Here is a 9,474-nt window from a genome sequence, read left to right as displayed (position 1 = left end):
AAAAATTAAAAATAAATTAAAAATTGTAAACATAATTAAAATGCCTGTCAGTCCAGGTCAGCCAGGTGGAAAAGGAGTGTTTTGAGGCCGCGGCGAAAGGACTGGAGATCTTGGGCCATCCGAAGCTCAGGGGGGAGCTGATTCCATAGGACTGGCGCTCCCACAGAGAAGGCCCTTCCCCTGGGGTTCGCCAGCCGACATTGTCTAGCCGACGGTACCCTGAGGAAGCCTTCTCTGTGTGAGCGTACTGGGCGATGGGAATTCGTTCCCGGTAGCAGATGGTCCTGCAAGTATCCCGGGCCTAAGCCATGTAGGGCTTTAAAGGTAAGTACCAGCACCTTAAATCACACCCGGAGGGCAACCGGTAACCAATGCAGCTCATGGAGCAGAGGTGTTATATGGGAGTATCGGGGAGCTCCCATCACTACCCGTGCAGCCGCATTCTGCACCAGCTGAAGCCTCCGGGTGGTTTTCAAGGGCAGCCCCATGTAGAGAGCATTGCAGTAGTCTATACGGGAGGTAACGAGTGCATGGGTGACTGTACGTAGGGCATCTCAGTCCAGAAAGGGGCGCAATTGGTATATTAGGTGAATCTGGGCAAATGCCCCCCTAGCTACGACTCCAATATGATCTTCAAAACTGAGTCGTGAATCTAGGAAGATGCCCAGATTGCGTGCTCTATCAACGGGAGGTAACATCTCTCCTCCTATAGCCAAAGATGGAAACTCTTGGACTAAACGAGATGACGGTATGTAGAGCCACTCAGTCTTGGCCGGGTTGAGCCGAAGCCTGTTCTTTCCCATCCAAATCTGTACCGCTTCCAGGCAACGGGACATCACATCGAGGGCATCACTGGGTTGGTTCGGGGTGGAGATGAAAAGCTGGGTATCATCAGCATATTGATGATACTTCACCCCGAAGCCACGGATGATCTCTCCCAGCGGCTTCATATAGATGTTGAAAGGAGGGGCGAGAGCACCGACCCCTGAGGCACTCCACAACTAAGGGGCCTAGGGCTTGACCTCTGCCCCCCTGCTAACACCGTCTGCGAACGGCCCGAGAGGTAGGAGGAGAACCACCGCAGAATGGTGCCTCCCACTCCCAACCCCTCAAGACGACGCAGTAAGATAACGTGGTCGATGGTATCAAAAGCCGCTGAGAGATCTAATAGGACCAGGACAGAGGAATAACCCCTATCTCGGGCCCGCCAGAGATCATTCACCAGCGCGACCAATGCCGTCTCCGTGCTATACCCAGGTCTGAAACCCGATTGGTACGGATCCAGATACTCAGCTGGATATTTGGGAAAAGATCTGGGTGAGAAATGTAAAATTTACACAGGCCCAAAATTTAAGAGAGAACTTTTATAAAATGTTTTATAGGTGGCACTTAGATCCTAAAAAAATAGCAAGTATGTATCCGAACTGCCAGCCCAAATGTTGGAGGTGTGGTTGTGAGGATGCAACGTATTTTCATATATGGTGGACTTGTAAAAAGGTTAAAGCTTTTTGGATTAAAATTTGGTGGAATATGCAAAAAATATTCAAGAAAAGGATAAAGTTTTGTCCGCAATTGTTTTTACTGGGCATTATCATAGATACTACTGTTGTGGACACTAAGTTGATGTTGAATTTAATTACGGCAGCGAGACTTTTAGTAGCGCAATATTGGAAGAAGGAAGAACTGCCGACTATAGAAGAATGGACTTTAAAAGTTTCCAATTTGGCGGAAATGGCAAAGATTTCAGCCTATTTGAAAGACCAGTCACAACAGAGATATATTGTGGAGTGGAGAAGATGGATTGATTACATCCAGAATAAATACGGGACTAAAAAGTTTCACCTAGCCTTTGAGTAAGTATTGGATTCATGTGATATATAAATTGTTGTTGTTAGTTGTGAAGTTGTGTCCGACCCACCGCGACCCTATGGACAATGTTCCTCCAGGCCTTCCTGTCCTCTACCATCTTCTGGAGTCCATTTAAGCTCACGCCTACTGCTTCAGTGACTCCATCCAGCCACCTCATTCTCTGTCGTCCCCTTCTTCTATTGCCCTCAATCTTTCCCAGCATTAGGCTCTTCTCCAGTGAGTCCTTCCTTCTCATTAGATGGCCAAAGTATTTGAGTTTTAGCTTCAGGATCTGGCCTTCTAAAGAGCAGTCAGGGTTGATCTCCTCTAGGACTGACCGGTTTGATCGCCTTGCAGTCCAAGGGACTCGCAGGAGTCTTCTCCAGCACCAGAGTTCAAAGGCTTCCATTCTTTGGCGCTCAGCCTTTCTTATGGTCCAGCTTTCACTGCCATACATTGCAACTGGGAAGACCATAGCCTTGACTATATGCACTTTTGTTGACAGGGTGATGTCTCTGCTTTTTAGTGTGCTGTCTAGATTTGCCATGGCTTTCCTCCCCAGGAGCAAGCGTCTTTTAATTTCTTGGCTACAGTCCCCATCTGCAGTGATCTTGGAGCCCAGGAAAATAAAATCTGTCACTACCTCCATTTCTTCCCCATCTATTTGCCAGGAATTGAGAGGGCCAGATGCCATGATCTTGGTTTTCTTAATGTTTAGTTTCAACCCAAGTTTTGCACTCTCCTTCTTCACTCGCAACAAGAGGCTCTTTAGTTCCTCTTCACTTTCTGCCATTAGAGTGGTATCATCTGCATATCTTAGGTTGTTGATGTTTCTTCCGGCAATCTTAATTCCAACTTTTGATTTATCTAGCCCTGCCTTTCTCATGATGTGCTCTGCATATAAGTTAAATAGGCAAGGCGACAGTATACAGCCTTGCCGGACTCCTTTCCCAATTTTGAACCAATCAGTGGTTCCGTGTCCAGTTCTCACTGTTGCTTCTTGGCCTGCATATAGATTTCTCAAGAGACAAATAAGATGGTCTGGTATGCCCATCTCTTTAAGGACTTGCCCGAGTTTGTTATGATCCACACAATCAAAGGCTTTAGCATAGTCAATGAAGCAGAAGTAGATGTTTTTCTGGAACTCTCTAGCTTTCTCCATGATCCAGCGTATGTTAGCAATTTGATCTCTAGTTCCTCTGCCTCTTCGAAATCCTGCCTGTACTTCTGGTAGTTCTCGATCCACATACTGCTGGAATCTAGCTTGTAGAATTTTAAGCATAACTTTACTAGCATGAGAAATGAGTGCAATGGTGTGATAGTTTGAACATTCTTTGGCACTGCCTTTCTTTGGAATTGGAGTGTAAACTGATCTTTTCCAATCCTGTGGCCACTGTTGAGTTTTCCAAATTTGCTGGCAAATTGAGTGTAGCACTTTTACTGCGTTGTCTTTTAAGAATTTGAATGGCTCACCTGGAATACTGTCACCTCCACTAGCTTTGTTGTTGCTCAGCTTTCCTAAGGCCCACTTATAAATTACTTATATAAATTATATAAATTACTTGTAGTTATTTTAATAAGAGTTAAAGTGCAATAGAATTTAATATTTCATTGTTGTTTGCATATGGTAGATTATGTTTGTTTGTATTTTTATACCCTGTATTTAGCTCTGGGAAGTCGGGGAGGGGGGAGGGGGAGGGGAGGGAAGAGTTGGGGAGGTTTGGGGAGAGGGGAGGGGGTTGGGAGGGGTTTTGTCTTTTAAAAAATGTACTGTAAAACTTTTCAATAATAAAAAAAAGAAATGACTTGCATAAGGCAGACTGGAGGAGGAAACGGCTCACTTAAGCGGAATCTGCAATTTGTCCCACAAAATGTCCACACAGAATACCGGATTGGATGATCCTGGTTACTCACTTCCAAGGTAATTGGGGTGACTGAGTGTGTGTGTGTGTGGGCGTGCGTGCGTGTTTGTGTGGGCGAGAGAGTATGAGTAAAGTGCCCCTTCTCCCCAGTCTCTCTCTCTCTTTTTTTTCTCTCCTTTGTAGAAACAGGCATGGATGGATGGATGGATGGATGGATGGATGGATGGATGGATGGATGGATACACACACACACACACACACACACCCCTAGCTCAAAGGGTCGTCATATAGTAAGGATGTAGCAGGCTGCTTTCACCCTGGGGACGGGCAACCCAAAGGATCCGGTTCCAGAAATGGTTTCAGATCAAGGTGAGGAACAAGCTCTGGAAGGTCTCAGCTGTTGGGGAGTCTCCTTCATTGGAGCTTTGGAGCAAGGCTGGATGCCCACCTCTGGGTGGCTGGCGTGTCCTCCAGGAGCAGGATGGGGCACGCCTTCAGGGCTTGCAAACAAGGAACCTCTCCGTGGCTCCCTCCTCCCCCCAAGGCCAACCACCTCCAGCAGGAGAGGTTGGGGGCTGCTCCGCCTGCATCTTTGCAACGGGTGGCCCCACAGAGCTGACCTTGGCTGATCCCTGACAGCTCAACGTCATGCACAACCTCTTTGGCGCCAGCAGGGGGCAGCAGACACTGGCTCAGGTGGCCTCAGGGGATCCCAGGGCTCCAGTTCAACTGGGAAGCTGAAGAGCGTCTTGGAAGAAGGTGGGGCCGAAGGCTCTCCGAATCCAGCTAAGGAAGCTGCCCGCCTGCCATCCCCACGGATTGGGGGAAGTTTTGCTTTCCTTTCAGCCTGGGGGGGTCTCGGCTGGCTCTCCACCAGCAGCCTCCAGGGTGGTGCAAAAGAGCATCAGCCCCCTTGTCCGCCCAAGAGGAGGGAGACACTCCTGCTTGAGGGTCACGAACAGGGGGCCTTTTTGTCCCTGGGAGGTTAAAATCCCGGCAGCCAGCAGGGTCCCAGGCTCCTGCGGCCAGTTCACCCCATGGAGGGGGAGTTTCAAGGCCCATTTCTGCCAGCTCTGGCCCCTCTGTTTCAAGGGCCCTCCAGCCAGCACTGCTGCAGCCAACCCAGGCAGAGGCTGGGGGGGAGATGGGGGGTCTCCAGGGTGGGAGAAAGACTGCAGGGCCTTCTCTCTTGAAAAGGACCCCCGGCCTGTAAGAGTTCTGTTAAACTGCCTTGCTTGTTGCAGCGTTGAGCAGCTTTGGGTTATGGTGGTCTAAACCCCAGTTTTTTTAATGTTTTTAACCCTGTCCTTCATTTCAGCGAACAGAATAAATTTGGATGTTTTGTAAAATGCAACTGTAATGTGTTGATTTATTTTATCGGGAGGGGGTTGTAAGCAAAACTTTTACCAGGAAAAGTAAGGTCTCATTTCAAGTCAGACATTAAAGCTGAGCATCTCTGGAAACCACCAAGCGCCTCTCAGCAGCTGGTGAGGCACAAATTGTCTTTGCCAGGGGCTGCGCAGGCATGGGCACAGGGTGGGCAAGGCTTCCTCATAGCATCCCGGGTGGGGCGGAGAGGGAAGGGTTAAGGCAGAAGCTGCTGGCCGGTCTTTCCCACCATCTCATGATGCCATGGCGAGCCCCTTCCTCTGAGAGAGCCAGATGGGACCGCTCTGGACAGGCCTCCCCAAGGAACTTCTCATGTGTCAGCTGGTTGCTTTGCAAGCGCTGAGGCTTTAAATGGGCAAGGGCCCCAGTGCCCAGGTGGCTCCTGTTGATACTCCGTCCATCCCAGCATTGCCCTGGACAGCAGCAACGAGGGAGACACAACTGGTGCTGCTTGAGCTGAGCCCCAACTGTGCTCCTGCCCCAGTTCCCTCCTGACCCCCAGGTCCAACAGGGCATCCTGCCCAGGGTGCTCCAGAGGCTGGGCAAGGGGCAAAGAGGCTCCGTTCAGAGCTTGCAGCCCCCCGGGTGGGCAGGGGCGCAAGTAGGGACTGGGGCTGAGGGCTTTCTTGGGCTCCCAGGAGAAAGCAGGGTCCCTTCTCTTTACCACTGGGCTGGGGGCTCCCCAGCATCTAAGCTCTTCATGGGATGGCATGGCTGACTCCTCTGCGGTGCCCACCAAGGACCTGCAAAGCCGCCAAAGGAAAGCGCCTTAAAACTGTGGCCAGCTCATATTTCGGATTTTGAAAGTGAAATGGACACTACCTAAATGTGATAAATACAAATGTCATGCTTAATTTTATTTGGTTGTATTGTTATTTTAATTGCAGCTATAATAAAGTATCAGATGCCAATGTGTGTGCAGGGCAACTTCTGCATTCCTCCATAGAAATGCCTGAATGAAGTCCTGTCCTAAAAATAGAACAGAATAATAAAATCCTTGGGATCAGGGTGCTGGTGGTGGTGATTGTATTTATTTTAAATTTTTCTATGCCATCCCTCAACACGGCTCCTTTGCAAATGCATGATGGGTTGCAAATAACCTATTATAATTTAATTTAATTTAATTTATTAATATTTCTATACCGCCCTTCTCCCGGAGGACTCAGGGCGGTGTACAGGGCAAGAATAAAACACAGAAATTTACAAAAACTAAAAGATAATTAAATGCATGCCCGATTAAAATACAATTGATACATAGTAAAAACCCCAATAAAAATGATAAAAAACCCCCACCAATCCCCCCTCAGGCCAGGCCGGCTTGCTCGAACAAGTATGTTTTCAGATCGCGGCGAAAGGAGCGCAGATCGGGCGCCGTCCGGAGCTCAACCGGTAACTGGTTCCATAGCTCCGGGGCGCCCACAGAGAAAGATCTCCCCCTGGGGACCACCAGTCGGCATTCTCTGACCGGTGGCACCCTGAGGAGGCCCTCTCTGTGGGAACGCACAGGGCGCAGGGAGCTTGATGCCGGCAGCAGATGTTCCCTGAGGTACTCCGGCCCCATGCCATGGAGGGCTTTGAACACCATTACTAGCACCTTGAATCTCACCCGGAAGACAACTGGCAACCAATGCAGCTCACGGAGCAGAGGTGTCACATGGGAGTATCGGGAGACTCCCAACACAACTCTCGCAGCTGCATTCTGTACCAGTTGGAGCCTCCGGGTGGTCCTCAAGGGAAGCCCCATGTAGAGAGCGTTGCAGTAGTCTAGACGAGAGGTCACGAGCGCGTGAGTGACCGTGCATAAATCATCCCGGCTTAGATAGGGCCGCAACTGGCGCACCAGGCGAACCTGGGCGAAAGCCCCCCTAGTCACAGCCACCATGTGATCTTCCAAGGTAAGCCGCGAATCTAGGAGGACTCCCAAGTTGCGAGCCCTATCTACGGGGGGTAATAATTCACCCCCCATAGAAAGAGATGGAATATCCGGATAGACCCGGGATGAAGGTATGCAAAGCCACTCGGTCTTGTCGGGGTTGAGTTGAAGTCTGTTCCTCCCCATCCAGACCCGAACCGCCTCCAGGCAACGGGACATCACGTTGAGGGCATCACTGGGGTGGTTTGGGGTAGAAAGAAAAAGCTGGGTATCATCAGCGTACTGATGATACCCAACTCCAAAGCCACGAATGATCTCACCCAGCGGTTTCATATAGATGTTGAACAGGAGAGGCGAGAGGACCGACCCCTGAGGAACTCCACAAACGAGAGACCTCGCGGTCGACCTCTGCCCTCCTGTCAACACCGACTGCGAGCGTCCCTGGAGATAGGAGGAGAACCACTGTAAAACCGTGCCTCCCACTCCCAATCCCCTGAGACGCCGCAGCAGGATACCATGGTCGATGGTATTGAAAGCCGCTGAGAGGTCTAATAGGACTAGAACAGAGGAATGACCCCTGTCCCTTGCCCTCCAGAGATCATTCACCAGCGCGACCAATGCCGTCTCCGTGCTGTACCCGGGCCTGAAACCTGATTGGTACGGGTCTAGATAATCCGCTTCATCCAGGACCAAAGGGAGCTGATGCGCCACCACACTCTCAACAACCTTCGCAAGAAAGCGAAGGTTGGAGACCGGACGAAAGTTGTTCAATACAGCTGGGTCCAAGGCAGGCTTCTTGAGGAGGGGCCTCACCACCGCCTCTTTCAAGACGGCAGGGAAGCTACCCTCACTCAAAGAAGCTGATATAACTGCCTGGAACCAGCTGCGTGTCCTCTCCCGGGCTGCATAAACCAGCCAGGAAGGGCACGGGTCCAATAAACATGTGGTGGAGCTCAGTCTCCCCATAATCCTGTCCACTTCCTCCAGAGTCACAGAATCAAACTCCTCCCAAGTGATATCGACAAGACCACCCGCGTCCTGATCGCCAGACTCTGCCCAGTCAGAGTCCAGACCGGTCCGAATCCGAGTGATTTTGTCCGACAGATAATTGTTAAACTCCTCGGCACGACCCTGCAAGGGTTCCTCCCTCACCTCCTGATTAAGGAGGGAGCGAGTCACCCTAAACAGAGCGGCCAGGCGATTATCTGCGGACGCGATAAGGGTAGCGAAGTGATTGGACCTCGCCACCCTTATCGCAGCGAGATAAGACCTAATATGGGTTCTTAGTTGCAATCGGTCGGATTCGGATCGGCTGGACCTCCAACCGCTCTCTAGGCCCCGTCTCCGGCGCTTCATCTCCCGGAGCTCCGCGGAGAACCATGGAGCTCGACGGGATCTGCATCGGGTCAGGGGCCGCAAGGGTACAACTCGGTCAAGAGCCTCAGTGGCTGCCCTTTCCCAAGCTTCCACTAAGGCATCTGCTGAGCTGTGAGTGGGGGAGGCAGGTGGGGACCCCAGCGCTGCCTGGAATCTCGCGGAATCCATTAAGCGTCTGGGGCGGTACCATCTAACTGGTTCCACACACCCACGGCGGGGGGTGGCAAAACGGAAGACCAGCCGCAGGAGATGATGATCGGTCCATGACAGGGGCATAATAATTGGGGAGCCCCCACCAAGATCATCTAACCACCGACCAGATAAGAAAACTAGGTCAAGGGTGTGGCCTCCCTCATGAGTCGGTCCTGAAATTACTTGCGTCAGGTCCATGGCCGTCATGGAAGCCATGAACTCCCGAGCCAACTCAGATGATCCTCCCAGAGATGGTAGATTGAAGTCCCCCAAAACTATAAGTTTCGGGAACTCAACCACCAACCCAGAGAGGACATCGAGAAGCTCAGGCAGGGCTGCTGCTGCGTGACTAGGCGAAAGGTACACCAGCAGCAAGCCCAACTGCGCACCAGGGCCGCATCTCAAGAAGAGAGACTCACACCCGACTATCTGCGGAACGGTGGCCTCCCGCGGAGCTAAGGTCTCCCTCATAACAACAGCCACTCCCCCACCCCTACCCTGAGCCCGAGGCCGGTGTAGCACCCGGAAACCTGGTGGGCAAAGATCAGCCAGAGGAATACCGCCCTCTGGGCCCAACCAAGTCTCCGTGATGCAAGCCAGGTCCGCCTGCTCACCCTCGACCAAGTCACGGACGAGAGGAGCTTTATTAACGACAGACCTGGCATTCAGGTACACCAGCCGGAGCTCAGGAGGCTGCACATCCTCACTCCCGGGACCTCGGGGTAGAACAAGAGGGTCGGAACGCCTCACCGCTTGCAAGTAGCGGAGAGGCCTTCCCTGAGATCGATACGGCCCTCTGTTCCTGCACCTGCTGCCATTCCCTAACGTCGTGGGAATAGACATTCCCACGACTTGCCCTGGAGCCCCGGGGGCGACCGACCCCCGCTCCTCCCCTCCGCGATCAATCCCGGCCCTGGCCTGAACAGTGGTTGC

This window comes from Vipera berus (assembly GCF_964194415.1).
Source record: "Vipera berus genome assembly, chromosome: 3".
Lineage (NCBI taxonomy): Eukaryota > Metazoa > Chordata > Lepidosauria > Squamata > Viperidae > Vipera > Vipera berus.
The sequence above is the reverse complement of the archived record's forward strand: the minus strand, read 5'-3'. Positions refer to the sequence as shown.